The following is a 23,025-nucleotide window of genomic DNA, read 5'->3' as shown; positions in this document are numbered from 1 at the left end:
GCTGGATCTTTAAATATGGGCAGATATTTCTAGTTTCACTGCACAGCCTGTTCATTCCAGGTCAGCCACTAAATACGTAAATTTTTACAGCATCATTCCACTCTCCAGCTCAGGCACCTTTGCCTTAAAAACCACTGGGTTTGTCACTGCTATACAGAAAGAAAACAAGGAAATTTTTCTTTTAATAAGAAGCCTGAAATATCACAAATTGGATGCCATTCAGGACAAAACTTAGAAAAAACTCAGCTCTACCTAAGACAAGATCTGAGCTAAATGAACACATTTTCATATATCCAAGACTTTCTTCAATTACTGAATATTTTTTTTCTCTTTGGAACATGATGACAGTTCCTGAAATAGCATTTACTGGTAGTAAATTCTCCTAAATTATCATACCAGCTATTGCAACTGATCAATTTAATTTTGACTGATACGTTAAAGTGATTATAGAAGGACCAGGCTCCTGAATATAATTGAATTTCAATAGAACTGTGGCACTTAGTTCCTTTCAATATGTAGAAGATTCCAGACTTTAAGACTAATTATTAAAGCTGCTTTAAAAAAAATGCTACAAAAAAATTTCCAAACTACTTTGCTTTTCACTTCAGAAAGTGCTCTCAAATTTACATCATTTTCCACCACAAAAAAGATGACATTCTAAAAAGAAAATCATAAGAAGCCAGGGAAAGTTTTTGTTGAATATGATTCATGAAACATTTGTTTAGCAGAACACATACAGGCCACCAATTTTCACATTTTTGATTAAAAATTCTCACCCAGTAATGAAAAATTAACAGATACCTGATCTAGATGAATTTAAAGGTAAGATTAAATATTTAATAATTATCATAACATACTGTTAGAGGGTTGTAGAAGTTTCAGAGCTTTCTTTTTCTATCACATGAACTGAGGTAGATTAATGTGGGGCTTTTGGCACTTAAGAAAATTGAAAATAATTAATCTGTAATGGCATTGATGGAAAAAGTGTTCAAAATGTCAATAAAAGTGCTGCTTTAACAGTACTTCAAATAGTCTACTTACGCAGCTTAAGAGACACATTATCTGCCAGACTACACACTTTTCCATTAAAATCTATGAAAATCTGCAGGTGTTTAATTACCTGCTTTCCCATTGTTCCTTGGCTGCAGCAGGAGTAGTTTGAACACTATGTAAAAATTAATGTACAATTTAACATAACAGTTATGCAGATTAAAACTTTCCCTAGTTTCTATTTTGTATGAAGAATCTCAGACAAATAAACCATAAGTTGCTTTTCACCAGAAAGAGTTGTTTTATTATTTTTATTATTTTCACTAATTTCAAAACATTTTGGACTTACAGAAAGAGTTAAGTATCACTATTATAATTATCAACATAAGACCATAAAATACCTGGGGAAATATTAGATGGAAAATTACATCTCCTGAGAACAGTCTAAATACATGCTCCTTTTTCCCAAAGCAGGAGACTGTTCAATAAATTCTTGTTCAGGAGTTCATTTAAGTTTTCACAGAATCAAAGCACAACTGAAGTTGGAAGGGATTTCTGGGGACATTTGGTCGCACTCCTGTGCTTGAGCAGGGCCACATTGCTCAGGCTTATGTCCAGACAGCTTCTGAATATTTCCATAAATGAAGAATCCACAGCCCCTCTTGTGTCAACCTATGTCAGGGCTTCATCACGCTCACAATGAAAATGTATTTCCTGATATTCAAAGGCAACCTCCCACATTGTGGTTTGGGCCATTGCCTCTGGTCCTGGCACGGGGCAGCAGAAGAAGAGCCTGGCTCCGTCCTCTTTGCACCTTCACTTCAGATGGGATCCCCCTGAGCCTTCTCCAGGCTGAGCAGCCATCACTCTCCCAGCCTTTCGTCGTATGAGAAATCTCTTCACCATCCTTTGGGCCTTTGTTAGTTCTCTCTGGTATGTTCATGTGTCTCTTGTACTGAGGGAGCCCAGATGTGTCCTGGCCTTCCAGGTCACCAGCACTGAGCAGAGGGCAGGATCATCTCCCCTCATCTGCTGACATTGCTTGACCTAACAGGATATCACTCCCTTTCTTTGCAGCAAGGGTGCATTCCTGACTCACACGCAGCCTGGTGCCCACCAAGACCATGCCGAGCTGCTCTCTAGCTGGGTGGCCTCCAGCATGTACCAATGCATGACGTTGTTCTTCCCATCATGCAGGAGTTTGTACTTCCCCTTGTTGAACTTCACGAGGCTCCTGTTGGCCCGTTTCTCCAGCCTGTCAAGGTCCCTCTGGATGTCATCATGATTCTGAAGCCTATCAGCCAGTTTGGTGCCATCAGCAAATTTGCTGAGGGTGCACGCAGCCCCACTATCCAGACAACAAAAGAAAATGTTCAACGTGACTGGAGCCAGTATTGAAACCTGGGCATCACCTCTAGTCACTGGCCTCCAACGAGACACTGCACTGCTGGTCACCCCCCTCTGGGCCAGACATTCAGCCAGTTTTCAATCCACCTCACCACCCAGGCCATGCAGCAGCAGCTTCTCTATGAGACACCTTAACGGTGTCACAGGCCTCACTGAAGTCCAGGCTTCATCAGACTAGTTGCTTCATCACAGAAGTTTATCAAGTCAATCAAGTCAGAAGTCAGCCATGCTGACTACGCCTGATGATTTTCTGATACTTTATGTGCCTGGAAATGGTTTCCAGGATTAGCTTCTCCATCTCATTCCCAGGGACCAAAGTGAGGTTTGGTCTGTAGCTCCCTGGATCTTCCTTCTTGGTCACCTTGTAGCGCTTCTAAGTCTTTTCTGTTAGAATTTCATCAATGTCAGAAGGACTCACAGTTTGATGGGTTTGGCCAAGAGCATCTAGTATCTTGGGTCTGAACAACGTACAAAGAAGGTCAAGAAATCTGGGATTTCTTTTGGCATTTTTCCAGGATCCAACCAGCTTTTTTGGCAGGCTTCTTATTTTTCTGTTTCATGCTTCATCCTTTCAAGGCAGGTCCACAAAAGGCAGCTAGTATTTAGATGTGTAGTTCATGAATCCTGAATCAAATATACACGTATATTCAAGGACCATGAAGGGCATTCCACTACATCTTCAATAGCTCTGCCCATTGCATGGTCTTTAGTACCATGCTTCACCCATGATCAGCAGTCCAGGACCCATTCTGGGACCAGGCATCTGCTTCCTTTCCTTACAGAATACAGAAAACACTTCTAATTTCTAACACATTGTAGGGTGAGAAAGCAGGAGAGAAAACAAGCCTTATTTTGTGAAACTGCTCAGTGATGCTGAGTTGCTTTCACTCTGCAGGTTTATGTGTTAAATGCAGAATATCACTCTCCAAGCCAACCGTCTAGACATCCTCCACCCTTGCCATAGAAGCTATCCCACACTACAAAAGAAGAAATAATTAGCAATGGAACAAAGAAAAGAGGGAGTGTGGATATGGATAACAACAGGGAGTAGTCTCCAGGATGCACCTGGACCTCTTCAAGGATAGGAGTCTCAGGTCTCACTCATTGGCCCCTTCTACTTCTAAAAATTTTTTAATCTAGCCAAGGCAGTCCAGGATTTTGCAGTCTCTCTCTAGATTAGCACAAGCTATCTATTTGCCTCTCAAGTGAACCGGATGGGATGCCTGTCTAAAGAGACAGAGCTCATTTCTGTCAGCCCAGGTCCTTGAAGAACCATGTTCCATTTCACTTGCCATGATGCTACACCCTGGTTCCACAGCATCTTGCAACCCCAATCCCAAAGTTTATATTCTTCCTGAACCTTTCAAGATGCAGTCATCCCACTGCATCTGCATTGCAGACAGACAGGCAGGTCCCTGGGCAATCTGTTTTTTTGCAATCCTTTGTGAAAACAGCTCATTGCTTTCAAAGTTATCCTGGAATATATTTTACAGTATTGTTGCTTCTTTAGATAAAAGGGCACAATTAGACCTTTCACTTGGCAGATGTCTCTTATGTGGCAATTACTGCCTAGCACCCAAGATGACCATCAGAGGTAAATCATGCCCAAATCTGTTGCAAAAATGTGAGATGGATGAGATCAACTGCTTTGTTATCCATGTAGGCTGTCTGATCAAAGTACTTTTTTCCCTGCATAGAGATCACAACATGTCCTATCAACACCATTATAGTTAGTGAGGCTAACTTTAGTTTTATGCAAGTTATTTATAGCTTTCCACATAACCATTAGGAACAGTAGAACTCCTACCTTCCTTGTTTCAAGGCGAATTTCAGCATTTTCTATGCTCCAGTCTGAGCAAAGTAAATAACCTGGAAGCTGTGTGGTCCTCTTAGCAGGGGATTGCGCCCCAACTAAGAAACTCTAAAAGAAAGACTCCAAAAGGCAATCCAGACATTCCTCAGTTTAGGTGACAGGAGATTTTTATTAAACTCCTTGACCTAGAAGTATCACAGTCTTTGCTGTTCAGGGCTGAATGTCACTCTCAGTCCTGAAAAGTGCTAGTCCCAGGCTTCCCCACAATATGTCTGATAGCACATGAATGCTGCATGAGGCAGTAGTAAAAGTATCACAAAGGGAATTTCCTCCCTCTTTATACCTGCTGCTGCTCACCACCAACCCTGACCAGCTGAAAAGACATCATTTCATAGGAGATTTCCAGATTTTGCTGATTTTGCAGAGGCAAATTGCCTTATGTAATTTCAATATTTTTACAAAGCTAAAAATACCAAAATAGAGAGTGGAAGGGAAGTGATGAGGTAATCATGTTGAGAACGTTAAATATATAGAATAGAACTAAGAGAGCAATACTTGTATTTAGTAGCTGGAAGAACCTGGAGCATGAGAAAGAAAGAGACAAAGACTTAAATCCAATTCTTTTCTTTTCCTATTATGCAGGACTGCAGCATCAACAACCAGCAATTGAGAGAAGAGATACATCATTAAACTTATTTATAGCATTAACTACTTTGCATTCATCCACACAAGTGAAACTGTAAAAAGAAGAAAAAATTATAAAGGCAGTGTGTGGTTCTTTCATTAGCTTGTCTGTAATGTTGGATTGGTCCATAAATTAATGTGTAAAAAAGGATGGGGGAAAAAAAAGAATTCAAAGCTTTGCCATTGTAATTATAGCTCTTTAAATATCAAAAGACACGAAGAAAGATTCCTTTTGAAAAGAGTACCGATTCTCTTGGCAAGCCACTATTAAATACTTGCATAAATCTACGGTCTGTATCCTGCAAGTTGAGGTGACATTGCTATCATGGCTTGCAGGTCTCTTCACATGACTATTGGTGCAGCTCAGTGTTATTTATATTTATATATATATATATATTATTGGGACACTTTGATGAGATGCCTTCTTTCTGTCATGAGTGAGAGGCTGGTAAGTAGCAACTGAGAAATCTTGCAAGTAAAAGGGCCTTGATGAAGGGTCACCTAATTGATTTGGACTGTTCCAAATACAAGCTCTGGAAGTCTCTTTGGTACAACTCAGACATTCAGGTGCAGTTTCATCACAGATTTACCAGTAGCTCCTCCTTAGTGTGCACCATATGCAAATACCATGTCACAGCAGCAAGAAATCTATCTTCATCCCTCTGTCCTCAAGTTCACACAATATTTGAGCCCAGGGAGCCACCAAAACTAACAAAATATAGTAGTAAAACATCTAATAAGCAGAGCAGAGTGGATTTTTGGGCACTGCAATTTCTAAATTAAATGCCACAAAGCTCAGTTCTCACCCACAATTTATTCCCTCACAGGCAACCTTTCGTTACATTCTCCCAGCAAGTCTTTTGAAGGGTGCCACAGAGAAGGATCTCATTCTTGATACCTGCCAGGATAAATCAATGTCCTTTGGTCCTTTACAGATTGCAAGTTTCCTCAGGTCCTGTCCCAAAACAGAGCAGTAGCTCCAGCTATTTTTTAAAAGGGCCAAATCCCACACTTCATGGGGTCTAATAATGTACTGCTCCTGAAATAAATCAGAAACAGGCTTTTGATGAAGTTGAACCACTGCTCTCACAAGGTTGAGATCAATACTTTTCTGAGCAGCTGCAGCACCTGTGGGTTTTTCAAGGGGCTGGTTGTTTCCTCAGGCTGCCCAGAAGTTGCCCTGTGATGCTCAACAGTCATAGATAGAGCCCACATGGAGTGCAGCATCAGTAAGCCTTGGTTATGGCACAGCCTCTCTTCTAAATTGACACTTTCAAACAAAATCCAAGACACAGCTCTTTAAATACATAAAGGAATGAGAGAGCTCTTTGGTGAAACACAGCAACTTTTCCTCAGATGCTAGAAACATAAGCCCGTGCCCAGAAATGGGCACTTGCGGGACATTTTTTATGAAGCCAGAGAATCTGGGTGCTCTCCTCTTTCCAGTCCTCAAGCACACAGTCAGAGGCACTATCCTTTCTCACTTACAGGTATTAACTTTAAGGATAATCAGCTCAAAAGAAGCAGGGTGACTTTGTTGGTCCCCTAATGGGAATGAACTGGACTACAGGAGGGGAATATAGGAATGGATCATCTCAGATTTCATAAATGGGACATGGCAGAAGTGTAGAGCCCAGAGGAGGTGTGGGACGCACCACACAGCTCCTTCCCATAGCTCCTACTGAGAAACTGTGGGTGAAACAGCTAATTTCTAAGTGCAATACATTGACAAAGCCAGCTACATGGTTTGGGCAGTCTCTCTGCTGGTGGTTTCATATTTGAAGGAAACTGGATTTAAGAATCATCAGGAAGAAAAGCAGATGCTATCACAGATGCCCTAAACCATCCAAAATATGCAGTACTTTTTCCACAGACTTTCCACAGTTCAAGAGCAGACCCTTGAGGTAGAGTGTGCTGCCTCCTAAGAGTGACTTGACACCATTTAGCACAACTTATATGCATTCTTCTTCATGAGCTAACAAGCCAATTAATTATGAAATGCAACAGGTTTTGGCCTAAAGCCAAATAACAGTGGTGTCATTAGTCTTTGCTTTGTAGCAAAATCAAGAGTCCTGCCTGGATTACATTCTTTGAACTCTTCAGTTCAAGGATACTGTGCTGTAGGTGCTGACACTTACACACACATCATAATAATGGGCAGTATAATGGCAATAATCTTCCACATTTGTAAAGGATTTTTCATTTATAAATGTTCAGAATCTCTTGGTAAAACATGTGACCTCAAACAAACACCTTTCCTGTGCATCTGCCCACCTGAAGATGAAGAAACAGTACCTATATTAATACATAAAGTTTACCTGGAGGAGCTGATCCACCTGCAACACTCCTACCCCATCTACAGCAGCTTGCCCCTGCTCTCAGTACTGCCCCTATTTCTGACTGCCTACACCTTGGATTTTATGCAGATTATCCCTGTAGATAGATTGCTCACAAATGTAATTTCCAGGAATAGTATTCTTACAAAATAGATGAAGGATGTTTACCTGAAAAATATTTTGTTTCAATGAAGATGTGTTAAATTAGAATAATACACTAAAGATCACGTCTGCTGGGTCTACAGTATACATTTTAAAACTATGGATGCACAGGAAAAAAAATCAATAAGCTCTGAAGCAGGGACACAATTTCAAGAAAGATGGTGATCCCCCAAAGATTTTCCCCAATTAGGCTACACCTCTACCACAACACTTTAAGGTCTTCCTCTTGAGGTATCTTTACTTTCCACCTCATTTCATCACCCAGCGCTGCTGTGCCACCCCCTGGAGTCGCTCTCTGAATTGCTGAGCAGGCTGGAGAAGCTGCCATGAGCCTCCCAACCCATCAGTGCAGCGTGCGCGGCTCAGTGGTGCGAGCGAGAGAGCTGCAGCCAGCCGAGCAAACGCTCGGTTCAGAAACTGGGAGGGCTCCGTCTGAATCCCATTCAGCATTATTTATTATAAAGCCTCATATTTAAGCTAGCAGGATCAATGGCTCGTCTCATCAGATTTCTGTATAACGTGAAACAATGAGAATTCACCCTGTGACTTCTGTGGTGCTGTTGCTGCTTCTGATAAAATATTATACAAACACATTAAGGAAACCAATAGAAAACACCTGAGATATCTATCTACGTTAAAGTTTTATTACTTCTGGGATCTCAAAAGGCTTAGGAAACATCACTGAACATTGTTTCATACATACTCATGAAAGGGTAACGTAATAAAACCAGGTCAAACAACACTGAATATTAAATTTAATATAAAGTATGCAAAACAATGAAATACAAGAGGTGTTGGAAGAATTATTAAAAAATAAGGAACTGTACTTGTGATTGGGGGGAGGGGGTTTGGTGAGGATTTTCTGTGTAGTTTGATGGGGTTTTAACTGGCACACAAAATTATTTTACATCCATAGAAAGATGCAATTAATTTTTTTTTTCTGACTAAATTTGGAGCAGCTGAGAGGTTGGTTATTTCTGTCTTTAAAAATGGACTTATAATGTTGCCATCTGTTGGCATATGACAGATATAGCATCCCACAATTCCAGACAGAGTCACAAAAATGCAGAAAATTAAAGGGACAGATGTGAGAAATACATGCTCTCATTTGGTTCCAGTGTTCACATCTGTTCTACTCAAAGATTTTTCAATCACTTAAATCTGTCCACAGAAGCTAGTACCTTGAAATGTTATGGCATTTCTGGTAATCATAAAAATCATATTCTAGTAGAGTTTATTACATTCCCAAACATCACTGGGTTCATTAAAATCTGGTTTCCATCAAGAGGACACAAAGTACATAGCAACATTACCTGTCTGCTAAAGTCCCCTCTCCTTCACAAACCATGAGCATATCTCACACAGCTGTAACATCATGGCAAGAACAAAATTCCAACAGGTGTCTGCAGGTACTTTGCCCAACACCAAGAAAGGAAATTGGCAGCTCTTTCTGATGGTGCCTGCACGTTGCCCTGTCCCTGTGGCATCCTGGAGAGTGTGACCCCTGTGCTGATGGTGTGAAGGCTCTTCTTGTCCATCAAATATTTGCATTCCATTGCAAGCACATCTGCCTTTATTTGCAATGCCACCCATTTCTTTTCACCATGCTTTTTACAGTCTGCTTGCTAATGCTTCCAACAACAACTAAGATTTTCCCCCCTGCCTGCTTCCCTGTCCCAGCTCTGCTAGTCACACAGCATCAGCCCCCTCCGGCTCCCTCACTGATTTGGAAAGTGTAAGACCTCACTGCTCCTCACAGACAGAGATGAAATAATCACAAAACCAGTCACAAAGGTTATTACTCTTCCCTCCACTGCCCCAATTTTCTACACCTGTTAGCCATTTTCCTTTGGATTTGAATTTTGAGTATCATTTCCATCCAAGAAGACAGAAAAAGTACAGTCCCTACCCGCCTCCCCACCCCTATTCCCTTCATGGGAGTGGGGACTAAGCATGCTTGCATACTTGTGAGACACACATATTCTTCCATGGGCAAACTTGTACCTCCTTTTTTGTTCATGGATAGGTTTTAATGGAGAACAGAGAAACGATGCTAAAATTCTTATTTCATTTTTGGGTACGGTGAGCCCATTTTCATCTTAAGTACAACACACCTCCTCTGTAATACACTACATAAATCCGCTCTCAAAATGGCAGCATCATCAAAAATTAAAAGGTATAGTACAAAGCAAACAATATTGGAACTACATAAGCATGTTGATTATTCACATGAACAGTTTTGGGTATTTACAGAAAGCATTGACTGATGCAGCTCACTGGCCCTGTGAGCACTATGTTAAATCATTAAAGTGCAAGCAGCCTTTATTTGTATTGCAGTAATATTCTGTATCCCCATCCCAGAACCCCAGCGTGCTCAGCACTTACAAACAACCACCAAATCACGACTTGTATTTGAGAATTAATTTTTTTCCTTTAAGAACTAATTTAATCTTTGACAACTCCTCATTTTTCTACCTATTTTCAATTATTTTGAAGTACAAAATGTCCTGCAGGCTACCAACTAGAAGAAAGAATTGCTCCACATGCCTCCTGGATGAAACACCAAAATAAGTAGAAAATCCTAATTATTGCATATTCCGGAAAGGTCAGTGACCTATATAAAATTCACAATACATAAGCAATTACATGTTTGGCTTTAGCTGATAAATGATAGTTCAAATAGACTTTCTGGTCCCTCTTGCTCCTCAGGTAAAAGAAAAAGATTATAATGAAAACATCTTTTCCTGAAAAAGATTCTGAATTTAAGACCAAAGGAATTTTTGTGTCAGCTGGTACTTAGCACTGCCTGTCTAAACATGATAGAAGTTTAAAAATAACAGAAGCAACCATAGATTCTTACATTTCAGATGCCAGCAAGCAGTGGGACCAGTGATTCAATATTCCCTCAGTGGGTTGCCCTTTGCTTAGATCTTGTGGCCACATAGCAGTGCCATGATTTGTACTGCCATGAGAAGCCAACCCAGGGAATAAGGAAAATACAGAAAACTTAAATAAAATTAGGGCTTTCATTGCTAGTATGGAGTCTCTCAGAAGCATTTTGTTTCATATTTAATTATACTAAAAAGCAAATTATATTTATATACTTACTACAATTCAGTCAGAAAACAGGTTCAGGTTAGGGTTTTTACAGAGAAATACATGCTTGATCTACAGTTAGCAGTTTCTCCTCTTTTTTCATGCTTCCCTCCAAACCAAAAATTCTGTGCTAGACATCCCACTTCATTCAATTACTTATACAACTGTTTGACCCTCAAATTCCTTCTCAAATTAGTTGGGGGGTTTTGTTTTGGTTTTGGTTTTTATTTGTTTTGGTTTGGTTTTGGGTTTTTGTTTTTGGTTTTTTGGTTGGCTTGTTGGTTGGTTGGGTTTTTTTAGTTTTGTTTTTTGCTTTTTCTAAGTTCTAGGACTATGAGAAACAGCTACAGAAGTTAATTTTCCTCACTCAAAATCCTAGCGGTGGTAGAAATCTGTATCACCTAAATTCAGTCATCCGACCAAAAAGCCTACACCAAAAGTCTAGAGACCAATAGTTCCAAACTTCTTTACACAACAATACCACAAGAGCCTCTGGGAGTTGTTTGGATGTTCTTATGACCTTGGTCATGACTGGAGCCAACAACCTGCCTCTTTCCTCCATCCACTGGGAAGCCAGCTCCTGACCAGGTATAGTGAAGTTCAGCTGCCGACTTCAGGAGCTTTTGAGAAATGCCTGGTTCATTTATGAAATGTTACACAAAAGAGTGTCACCATGATATCAGACTCCAGCTCTTCAGTAAAAAGAAGAGCAGAGGCAGCAGCCAAATTTGTGAGGCACCCTATTCTGTCAGTCTTGCATCTCACCCACTATCAGGGACATAAGCAGAAAAACAGTCAATATTCTGAATCCTGAAAAGGCTCAAGCACAAAAAAAGGTATTGGGATGCCTGGCATTTGGAAAATGAAAACAATGCTGGCCTTGCATTGGGTGCATTTTAATCGTTTTTAATTAACATACAAACATCAGTTAACTTGTAGAGTGCAGATTTAGAGAGCAGGGGGGTTTCAGTGTGAGACCAAAACACTTACTTACCTCTGGATCTGTGCATTGGAGGGCATGACTCATCAGCAGAGCACACTGTGCCAACACACACCCCTCCAGCCCCGACCGGAGCAGGAGGAGGCTCTGGAGTCAGAATTGCAGGTGGAAGCAAGACCCACACCCACTCTTGCAAACAAGGCGTTAATAGCTCGTTCTGTCCCCCTCCAATCAAGCCACTGCTGATAAATGCAGAGCCACACTTCCTTAGAAATCAAAAGTTACCAGAACAAGTCGATTTCAAATCCTGCACTGTGATGCAAACAGATTTTTTTTAAAGACAAATATACAAATCAGAAAATGTTCTCCTGGCCGTTTGGGAGAGGGAAAAACGCTTGAATGCCCAATGCTCCTGTGTCACTAGGGAAGGGCCATGTAAAAAGTGCTTCTGTTTATTTCATTAGCATCCATTTTCATCAATGCCCAAGATGGTATCATTTCACACACTAGAAAGCAATTGCCAGAAACACGCTTTCAAAAATGTATCAATTGATCAGAAAGTGCTGATGAGATGAATCAACTTATGCAGACCAAGGAGAAATATGCTCATAATCCCCTCGCAGCTGGAAGAAACTGAGTGCACAGCAGCCTGGAAACAGCCGTAGCAAAGCCCTTGGGTTTTTTGCTGGTCATGCCTAACATTCCTACACCACTGCCACCTGCCGGCAAACAGCAAGGCACGCATTTCATTCTGAAAAATGTAAGTAAAACATCAGCAGTACTTTTAACCGTGAAGTGTTAAGGCTGGAAGCAAGGCATGTGCAAGATCCAGAGCTGCAGCAAGGCACCTGTGTTCCCCTGGAGACACCACAAGCTTGGAAAGCACAGCACTTCCATCAGCAGCATCAGCAGCACTGATTGATGTTACTGCTCCCTTTTAGGAAGGATTTGCCTTGCCACAAGAAAAATCAAGTCCTAAATGTTCCTTCATTAAAGACAATGCAAAAGCTTCCATTGACTCTGGTGGGAACCTGCAAGTGACATTTACAAAGTACTGACCTACTGGATAATACTTTCCTTTTTTTGTTTGACAGTTAATCTATGCAATCAAAAGAAGAAACGAAAATAAAAGTGTCGTGCTAATTCAGTACTCCACATCATTTTCTTCCTCTCACTAGTCAGTTTAGGTTTTCCATGAAATCCAGAGGAGCCTTTGGTGACAGGCCCAGCAATCCGTGCACAGACACCTCAGCAAACCTTCGTTGCACCTCTTTGAGGGCCAAAGTTCTACGCTGTTTGCACAAAAATATTGACAGTGTGAATGCTTTTTCATTTTCCCCAGCCAAACGGTGGGTCAGCTGATCAATACAGATTGGAACACCAGCAGTGAGTTTTCCTGTGCATTTATTTGGGATTAACTGATGAGAAGGAAAAACATTCAGTTCTGAAACCTCGGGCATCAGCCCCAAAAGCAGAGCATCTTTCACAGGTCTAGAACCGGTTAAAATTTTTTAAATTTTTGGATTAAAAATTAAACTTTGTAGATAGAACAAAGTAATAATAATAGCAATTATAGCAAACTATTTACTGCCAATGCAGTGATGCTCTTTTAGGAAAGAATGTAGATTTTGTGATTTAATGAGTCTTCAGAATTTTTCAATAGAACAAGATTGTGCCTAAGGAAACGAGCAAAAAAACCAAACAAATCTTTGTTCTGTAATCATTAATCTGTAAACTATAACTCTATAAGCTTTAATTTGTAAATTGACACATCTATATTATTTATGCTACAACAAGATCTAGGTTATGCAGCAGGCTCCTTTTAGCAGTAGGAAAATATAGGAACCTGCAAAGTTTCCAAGATAACAGAAGAAGAAATCACAAATGGAGGATCTCCTCCATCAGTTGCCCAGGGAATCATCCTGGCAGCAATAGCAAGAAGTTTCTCTGAGCAGCCTGTGTGATTCTCACCACAGAATGCAGCAAGTTGCCCTCATTCCTTGCCATGGGCAGCAGGCACGGATGACTCCTTCAGAGCAGGCAGCAGCCAGCTGAACCTCACCTTGTGGTGGGGGTAGGACTAAGGCTTGAGCTGCCTGCCTCTGGTCAGCATAAGCATTTCTGGTCACATCACCTAACCGTAAAAAGGCAGAAAAATAAAGATTTTGAAGGAGGGTACAGAGATAAGATGGCACTATGAAAAGCGAGTGATGGTCTTTTTAAGAAAATTAAATTATAAAATAGAAAGAGATCAGCACCTTAGGTTACTTCAGAGGAAGAAGTTGGTACACTCACAGTGGAAGAAGTGATGGGTAGGCTGGGAAGGAGCTGTGAAATGGAGTTTGTGTGCAATGTGCTAAAGAAGTGATAAAGTCTTAGCAATGGCCTAGGGGAAGAAAAAAATCTTGACAAAGTTGGAAACTGTCCTGGACATTCAAATAAAGTAAGGCAGCAATTCCCATGCCAAAATAGACGTTATAACACACAACATAACAAATTAGAAAAAGTTATGTGTGCAATTGGATTGGAAATAAGAGGAAAAAATTGCAACAATTGGCTGTAACATGCAGGAGAGGCAAAGACAGTACCCAAAAATATAGTGCCCTTTATAGATCTGAAGGAAGTAAGGAAGCAGAGCTCCCTTGAAGATAAAAATGGATTGTGGAACAGTTGATATATAATAGTTGATATATAACAGAAAGGATAGTTTGTCTTCTTTTAATATATTACTCATATCTTTATATAGATATGTGAATGAATAAAAGAAAAAATTTGTATTTATAAAAAGGCAAAGATTTAAAATATAGACCCTTTAGGGACTTCAATTAATGGTTGGCCATTCTTGAATAGATATCCCACAGGTGGGTGACTGGGGAGGAGAAAGCAGTTTGACAACAGAGAGTAAGTTAACAAGTATAGAAATAACACCAGTCTCTGAAAAAATTTAAAAATATATATATAAAAGAAGGGACAGAGGAATAAAAGCTGAAACTACTCTGGATTTCCAAAGGGTATGTAGTCAAAGTCAGTATTATCCCTGCTAGGAACTAGAAAGAAATTATCAGGAGATCATGGGAGTTGCTTGCAGGGAGTACAAAGGAAAGAAGCAGGAAATGGAAACTAGAACAGAACTAGAAAATAAAATGACAGCGGGTAGGATTTCCAGTGATTTTAGAGAAGTTAAAATGAAGAGGGAAGTAGAAAATCTAAGAGCTGAAATGAACACTGATGATCTACAGTCAGAGAGTGAGCAAGGGAAACAGAGCATATAGCATGTAGAGTGGGTAGTCGATGCCAAAATGAAATCTGAGGTATTAATTCACATTCAAGTCAGAGGAAAGCATGGCTTTCTTTTTTTTGGCCTATGATCTAGGCAATCTCAAGAGATGAAGCCTTCTCTTTACCCAGGAGCCCAGTTTCCATTATAAAATATTAAAGCATGTGTGTTATAGAACATAACTAGATAAATGAAACATCATAGAGAAGTAAACAAGCAATATGGCATTGAGCAGAGATCTTGCAAATGAGGGGAGAAAAATATCAGCACTTTCTTTCAGTTTGGGTCTGGAATCTATCCTGAATTTGAATTAAGCATGAAGATCAAAAGTGAGTCTAGTTAATATTTAAAGATATGCTTTGGGGGAAAGTCTTGTTTTTCTGATTATTTGTGACTAACTTCTAATCTTTCAATTTTTTTATTACACTTTCTTTTGAATAATATTTTAAGCAGTGTATCTTTTGAAGTTCCCCTGAGTTCCAATTTGAATGTGATAAATAACATGCCTTGGAACTCAGAAATTATCTTCCATATTCAAAATATATAAACTTGAAAATGTTACATTATATTTTTTTCCTCCTCTTTTGTGCAGTTTCTTTTTCTTCTTAAAACTTTGAGGGACTTTTTTGGGTGTAATGGAGAGCACCGTCTCACTTGCTGCCCACACAGGCTCCCAAGCTCTATACCTAATAGAAAAACAAGACTCAAAAGTGTAATAAACACTAAAAAGACTTATCTGGATTAAATATATTATTCTTTAACCCTTTTTCAGCATCAGAACAAGTGTGGATTATTGGTTGATTATTTACTTCTAACATCTTTCATTCAGAAGGATCAGCTCACTCCCCAAACTGTGAGGTGCTGCCATTCTAGAAAGGAGCTTATCTAAGGCCTAAATCACTGAAGTAATAATCTCAAATCTAATGTAAAAACAGCATCTCATGACATGTCAACTCCTACTCTGTCCATTGAACCCTATAACCTGATATCTAACATGATACAATTTACTAGAGGAGATCTTCTATCCCACTTTTTGGAAATTATTGGTTTACTATACAGTAAAAGGTCCCTACATGAACTATTCAGGAAGAAGCCATCCTAATTGCATATTAACCATATCCTTTTTCAAGCAAATAACATATCTCTCACAACAAGTATAACAGCAATAATTAATATGAAATGCATTATAAACTCCTCAGGAGTTACTAGTTTAGATCTCTTGTTTGTTGTTAATCAGAGGAAGAAAACAGATCTCTGAAGGTAGATAGTATCATATTGTGCTTGGCCAACTGAATGCCATTTGACTGAGAACTTCATTCTTATACTTTGTTTTATATCTATAAATTATCCAGTTGAAAAAAAAAAAAATTTTTGAAGCCAGAATGAATCAAATTAATACAAACTTGGTTACAAGCAAATATTTCTATAATGAACTAACAGCACTCTGGGAGAGTGAACAGATCCAAACTTCATTCAACTGCCCCTGAAGTAACAATCAATCAGTCTCTCTTAATAGCACTAAAGTTGTAGGATATAAAAATTACATGGCCTGAGTAATAACCTCTGAGAAATGTAGTTGCAGGCATAGTAACCTTTGATATCACTGGCGCAGGGGAGCTCTCAGCCTTCCTGAGGAGCAGCACAGGTCTCCAGTCACCAGAGGAACATTCTGTTTCAGGCCTGAAGATCTATTTCAAACACCTAACAGCCAGCCACAGCTCAATATCCACAACAAGTGACCACTGTTCACACACAGAGAGGTGTGTGCTTCCATGAGGGACCATTCTGTGGAGTGGGCTGGTACTTCTGTGTGCGACACCAAGCAATATTGTCACAAGCACGGCCACAAGCTGGTTTGCTCAGCTGTTTGTTTGGTTTGTTGTTTCTTTTTAAAGCCTTCCGAATGAGCAGTTAAGTTGTCAGAGTTCATAGAGTGACTACAACCTGATGATCTCATGAGTGCACATCTGCCCACAGGAACAAAAGTGCCAAGAGGATGAGTTGTTTATCTCTGGTCCCCAATGGCAGAGTACAGCTATGAAGGTCAGACATTACATTTGCAAGAAGTGACAGAGTTTCTGCATCTACTTCATCATTTCAGCACCCGTAACTGAGAACTCTCCAGACATGTGAATGGCAATCAGGAGGGACAAGTGCCCATGGGAAGCTGAAGGATGCTATAGCATATAATACCTCCTTGTCATGTGTATTACTGCATGACAGCTGGAACTTCAGAAGGTCAACCCATCGCTAAAACAAAAGCAATCTTTAAGTAATTACAGTGGACAGACATGCAGGGCGCCCCTGCTTTCATTTGATGCTGTGTCTTGGAATTAAGAATGTCATTATGGGATTGCAGAAAAGAAAGAATGATAGAAACAAAACTGAAGTGAAAGAGAGGTTAATATACTACATACTGGAAACTCTCGTATTAACCCAAATGTTTTTAAAAACAGCAATCCAACGTCCTTGGCCTTCTTTTCTCCTAATTTTTTTCTTCTTTTTAACTTACATGCTTAAATTAATTTTAAGTTCCTATAACACCAGATTAATAGATACCTGCATTTTAAACTCAAGAGCTGTTTCAAATCAACTGTAAGGATCCATAAACAAAGAATGATGGTCATAATTTTTCTTGGAAGACACAAACATGGCCCACCTTCCAGAAATAAATGAAATAAATGGATAATTTGAATGAGTGAGTGGGAGCAAGAGTGAAAAACAAACCATAAGGATTGTATGAAGGTTGTTTTAGTTTAAAACACTCTCTAATGCCACAAACATACAATATAAGATTAAAAGGAAAAAAAGTTTTTCTTTTGCAAACCTCATTTTATTAACATCAGAAAAATTTCAAAATAAAAACATTAAGGAGATTAGGAATATCTGTAATGACTCATAAAAGGTCTCAGTGACCTTCTGAAAAAATAAAATACACTTCTAAAAAGATGCTTGAATTCAGGCATTATGCATTTAAGTAAAACATTTATAATCTCAATTGAAGAATTAGCTGGTTTAATAGAATTTGAAATGTAATTACTACACATAATGCAAATTTTTAATTTTGATTCAAACGGTGTCTTAGGGTGCAGTTAAAAAAAATATTATTTTTTAAACCAAAAATCTAATGTCCCCAGACATTTGCACATCCATTTGAATGAACAGCAGTGGAAAATCTGCTAAGGGAGATAAATTGTTGCTATTAGATTTCAGAAGGATCAGTCTTTAAAAGGACAAGAGCTTACTGTTCCTTCTTTGCTGTCCAGTGCAAAATCCCATCAAGTTACAACTGTAGCAATTATTAAATTTAAAAAATTAAGAGGATACTCATTCTGCTTTACTCTAAATTTTGATAAGCCTAAATCACAAGCTATTGGTTGTTAATTAATTTTTTTTTGAAAATTCAAAAGCAAGAACAAGTTCATGCTTTGATGTTTCAATTTCCGAGGAAATACCCAAGTCCAGGTAAAATCTAAGTCTATGCTTTTATTTTTAAGTCAGTGCCATACTTACAGTAACTTAAGATTCTATAAGTGCTGAGAATCTTGCTTTTAATTGTTTGTGTTTTCTTTACAGAGCTCTAACTATGTATAAGGTTTCTTTCCAGAAGCATAATTTTGGTGTTTAGACCAAGGACTAATACACCCATCAAAATAAGAAGAATTTCTATTTCTGTCTAAAGAAAGCAGTCATTTTTTGTGAGTGCCATATCATACCAAACAACACACATCTCAGGTGATTGGAATCCTGTTGGCAAGTATGAATTTCTTCCCTTCTCGTGGATCTTTAGCTCAATTAGCAGCTATCAAAGAATTTAACCTCTTAAGGGAAGAGATAAGAACTTGAATGCACCTCACAAACTGGTATGAGCAGGACCAGATGCAGATGCAACACATCACAGCACCACAGAGGCACAGGTCACTCTAAGAGCAGCCCAGCTGTAGGGACTCTCTAAGGCCAGAGACCAGAAAGCAGAGAAGGATTAAGACTCCAAAACTCCTCTTTTCGCAGCACCTCTGTGCAGCAGCTCATGCCTCGTCTCATCTACCCCACAAAGGCTTCCCATGGACCTGGAAGTTGCAAGCAGCAGATGTGAATACACAATGCACTTCAAAGAGCTCACATTATGTATAAAACCTCTGGAAGCTTAGCTAACCATCTGATTTTCTATGTTTTGGGACTAGTGTCAGCGCTGACAAGCAGGGAGGTGGCCACTACACAGAACTGATGGGGTTGGCAAATTTGTCCCTGCTCGTGATGGGTCTAGTTCTGCAGGTAGTAGAGAAGCAGTAGTGCTAGCATGAAAACAATATAAAGCTGCCTAGCTGCAGTTAGGGCATCTAGCATGTCCATGAACTCTCACTTCCACTTGAATTTAGTCTCTGGATTCTCATTTTTGTTAGTTGTGTGAGAGTCTAGGTTTGCTAAATTGAGAACACAGCCTTTGGTTCCAAGTGCGTTTTTGTCTTCAGCTAAATCTCTTTCCACAGATGCCTAACAATCTCCAGTTAAATCTATTGTTATTAAAGAAGTAAGCTGCACTGAACTCTTACAGGTCTATGCAGAATTTTGTGCACTGAAAAAATGGCTATGAACCATCATTTAAGGGACATAGCAGTTTCCACTCTTCACATCCAAAACTGAAAGCCTTCAGCATCCTTTGATAAGAGGACAAATCTGCTTGCTCCCTGCCCACATAGGCAAATGCTTAAAAAAAGAAGTGTGTTGAGGTCCAAGGTCCATTCCAATATCTGTGTTTGTCAGCGAGCATTCAGTGGCTTTAGAAAGTACACCAGAACAATTGTGAAGGCGAGACACTAAGCTAAGAATGAAATTAAAATCTCTCCTCAAGTACATGAGGAGGATTCAAACATCGAATCAGCATTGCATCTTAGATGTTTTCACAAGAAAAAAGAAAAACAACAACAACAAACAAAGCGATAACCAAGAAAACCTCAAAACAAACAAACAGAAACCTCCAAAACACAAAAACCCCACCACACCTGTGAACTGAAGAAAAATAGCTGTTTATAGAGGCTGATGTGCATTCAGGATGTAACTACATGGGAATCATCATGAAGGGTAATGTGAAATTCCTGCTGCTGCTATTCAACATTAGGTAACAATGTTGAAAAAAGTATTGCATGATGGCAGAGTCCTGGTGCAAACTAAATGCAGCAGGGATGGCAAATACAGGTGCTAATACAAGCACTATCACCTAGCTCTGGCTTAAAGCAGCTATGATGCCTGGAGTAAAACCCAAACTGGCATCAATCTGCTACAGGCAGCTCACTTCATCTTCCCCCCTCCACTTCTCCTCCCACACCACAGTTTGTGCTGCACCCTTTGATTCAGGGACCACGTGCTGCGGTGTTTGTGCAGACACCATCTAGCACTGTGAGCTCTCATTTCTTTGTTGTGGCTTCCAGCAGGTAATGGGGAGAGTCAATAATAAGAATTTAAACTCATTTTTCTTCTTAGCCAATTGCCACAGCCTATCAGTTAACAAGATTTCTGAAAATACAGAAAAACATTTTGTGCACACATAGCTTGCCTTCGGGAACTTCTGTTAACATTCTTGCAAAGCCCACACAGCTTCAGGCACAGTGCAAACATATGGGAGTATACAGACTGAAGTAAACACAAAACAGTAGAAAGAAATATCAGTAGATGTAAAAAATGAGGCCAGTGACACAGGTTAAAAATAACACGGATTTATAGTACAGATTTTAATAAATAACACTGCACATTCCAGTGGGGGCTTCATGCATTTGACACACTGAGGTTATTGCTTGCTGCACAGTTGTGTTCCCAGAATTTCCTTAGGAAGGTGCCCAGAACGTTAATATAATCAAATATCTGGAAGTATCTCAATGCCACAAGTGGCACTAGAGTAAAATGGATTGACCTAGCATGGATTGAAACACCCCCGCCCCTCTCCCCATTTTAATTCAATTAAATGTGAAGGAGAATATTGCTCTATAGCTTGAAGTCCTTTTTCCCTTTTTAAACAGAACCAAATAAACCAAATCTCAATGGCTCCCTCTGCTGTCATGTCTTAGAAGTTTCATTATATTTGTAAATCCCTCTTAAAAACTATTTTTTCCTTTCCCAGTCAGTGAACATGTGGTATTTTCACAACATCACACAGCGTGCCAGCTTTAAAGAGTCAAAAAAAATCTTCATCCAAAAGCAAATTTCTCAAAGTGCAATTCAATGCTTGCTTATCAAGGCTGGAATAAGTAGCACCCCTTCATGTTTGCATTGCAGCTACATGTAACATCATGAAAAAACGTTAAAGATGGTTTATCATCTTTGTAATCAGCTTTGGGTTGATGTGTATTTAACTGCATAGGTGTGGATTTTGATTCTTACAAAGCCAGACCACTTTGCATGAAACAACTGTATCTTTAACAAAACAACTGTAACAAATACTTCAGAGCTATGGGAACAGTCCCAGAGAGAGAACATGTTTCTGCTAAAACAGAAAATACTCCACAACACATTAACTAAGCTGGAGAGCTGTACTGCCTCTGGCAAGCATTCTAGATCGCACTTTGCCAGGCCCCAGGGACAGATAATGGTCATTACCTGGCACGGGTGAGCAGCAAAGCAGCAATATCAGGGTGTCTTGTCACACAGCTGACAAAGATTTGTCTGCCTCTCAGCATCTTGGTAGGAAGTTTAGCAACAAATACTCCATCAGAGACCTAACTCCAAGCCACAGAAGTCAACAGGTCACTCAAAAGAAGCAAAAGCAGACCCCAGAATCTGCCCTCCCACAAATAAAGAACTCTGGAGGATATAATTTATTGTCAGTAATGTACAAAAAGGGAGGATAATAGAAATCTGCAGTGCTCGGTCAAAACACAGAGGTGCCAATGTAAGAGAAAAGCAAAACCCCTCAGTGCTGCACTTCGCAGTCAGTGGAAGCACCTCCCAGGCACAGAGTGTGTGGGGGCAGGCAGCTGAGCAGGGACATCCCCCAGCAGCGCTCCCCTCTCCGGGGCTTCCTGGCAGAAGCACACACGGCTGAGTGACAGTCCCTCAGTGCCCCCTGAAAGCAGACTTGGTGCCTGAGGTCAATGGAATGACAGCAGAGAATATTTCCACACTAGCCACAGAATTTGTCTCTATTGCCTTTGTCTTCTTTGTGCTCCGAACCCGATGCCTCTCAGACCGGCAGCTATATTTATCCCTCGCACACAGGGATGTTCTCATGGCGCTAAATTAAGCAGCTTCTGTCACGCCCAGGACCAGCCATAACCCTTCCCTATTGGCTCTGCACATCAGAGTTGTGGGTGCATTTGTGGAGCCCTGTCTGAGCCCAGCACAGATGTACACACCGAAATAGTCACCTCACTCATCTGGCGGTGAAAGCTGAGAGCGCTGGGTGTCCCACACCGTCCACGTCCACTTCTCACACAGGATGCATCTAAACTGCTGAGAGACAACTTCTCCTTGAACTGCCAGGGTACCACTGACACCTTCAGCCTAACTCTGCCTGAAGATTGCACCCACTGTCACCTACCTCAATCCCCTTCCTCCAGGAAACATGCCAAAACCCATCACATTTCCAGTCTTCCCATATTCTTGCCAGTATAAAAACATCCTCTACATTTCAACTGTTCTTTTCTTTTTTACTTTTTCCCAGCTCATTTTTACTGAGATGGTAGGCTAATTTACGTACAGGAGGGAAGTTTATTTTATTTTTTGTAAAGCCATACAAACACTTTATTACTAACAACCTCGTAGCTTGAAATGGCTTTGCTCTCATTTTGCTAAACTAGGCTCACACCTTAAATTCTACCCATCTAAATACAGATAATTCTTATAACATGTCAGATTTAACTTGGAGATATCGAATCCTAATCTGACAAAAGAAAATCTGAAAGGGTTTTTGAAATATTCAAAGTGAAATTTGCCCAAATTATATTAAGACAGCTCCACATTTCAAACCTCTCAAATGCCTTCAGCTTACAATGATGGTTCTTTGCTATAAAAGTCCATATCCATTGAATGTCAGGCTGGTTTTATTCATCTAGATTGCAAGTATACATTACTTAATCAGCTTCTTAGAGGCAGATACTGCATACCAGTATCAGGGAAAAAAGCTTTGCAGAATGTCCAAAAAAAGATTAAATAATGGCTCCTTGTATGGAATTTTTTGTTCTCAAAGACACAGTTATAAGAGTGATGTATGTATTACATTCCCTCCAGATTAAATCTTTTTACTCTCATGTTTGCAAGAAGTTGGATCTTTCTTTCTTTAAGCTGGGCCCAGCTGCTACAATCTTTCTGGTTTACTGGCATTACTTGT

General features: G+C 39.8%; 1 long non-coding RNA gene across 3 annotated transcripts in view; it reads right to left on the bottom strand.

Moving 5' to 3' along the window:
- The window catches only part of LOC131085547 (uncharacterized), a 180,596-nt gene extending 158,832 nt beyond the window's left edge, over nucleotides 1-21,764 (bottom strand). For all 3 annotated transcript variants that reach the window (XR_009114661.1, XR_009114660.1, XR_009114662.1), the window contains exon 1: nucleotides 21,297-21,764. This is a non-coding gene — a long non-coding RNA (uncharacterized LOC131085547). The remainder of the gene's footprint in view (nucleotides 1-21,296) is intronic.
- Nucleotides 21,765-23,025: the final 1,261 nt, after the last annotated feature.

Source organism: Melospiza georgiana, chromosome 1 (assembly GCF_028018845.1).
Source record: "Melospiza georgiana isolate bMelGeo1 chromosome 1, bMelGeo1.pri, whole genome shotgun sequence".
Taxonomy (NCBI): domain Eukaryota; kingdom Metazoa; phylum Chordata; class Aves; order Passeriformes; family Passerellidae; genus Melospiza; species Melospiza georgiana.
Note: the sequence above shows the minus strand (reverse complement) of the source record. Positions and strands in the feature narration are given on the sequence as shown.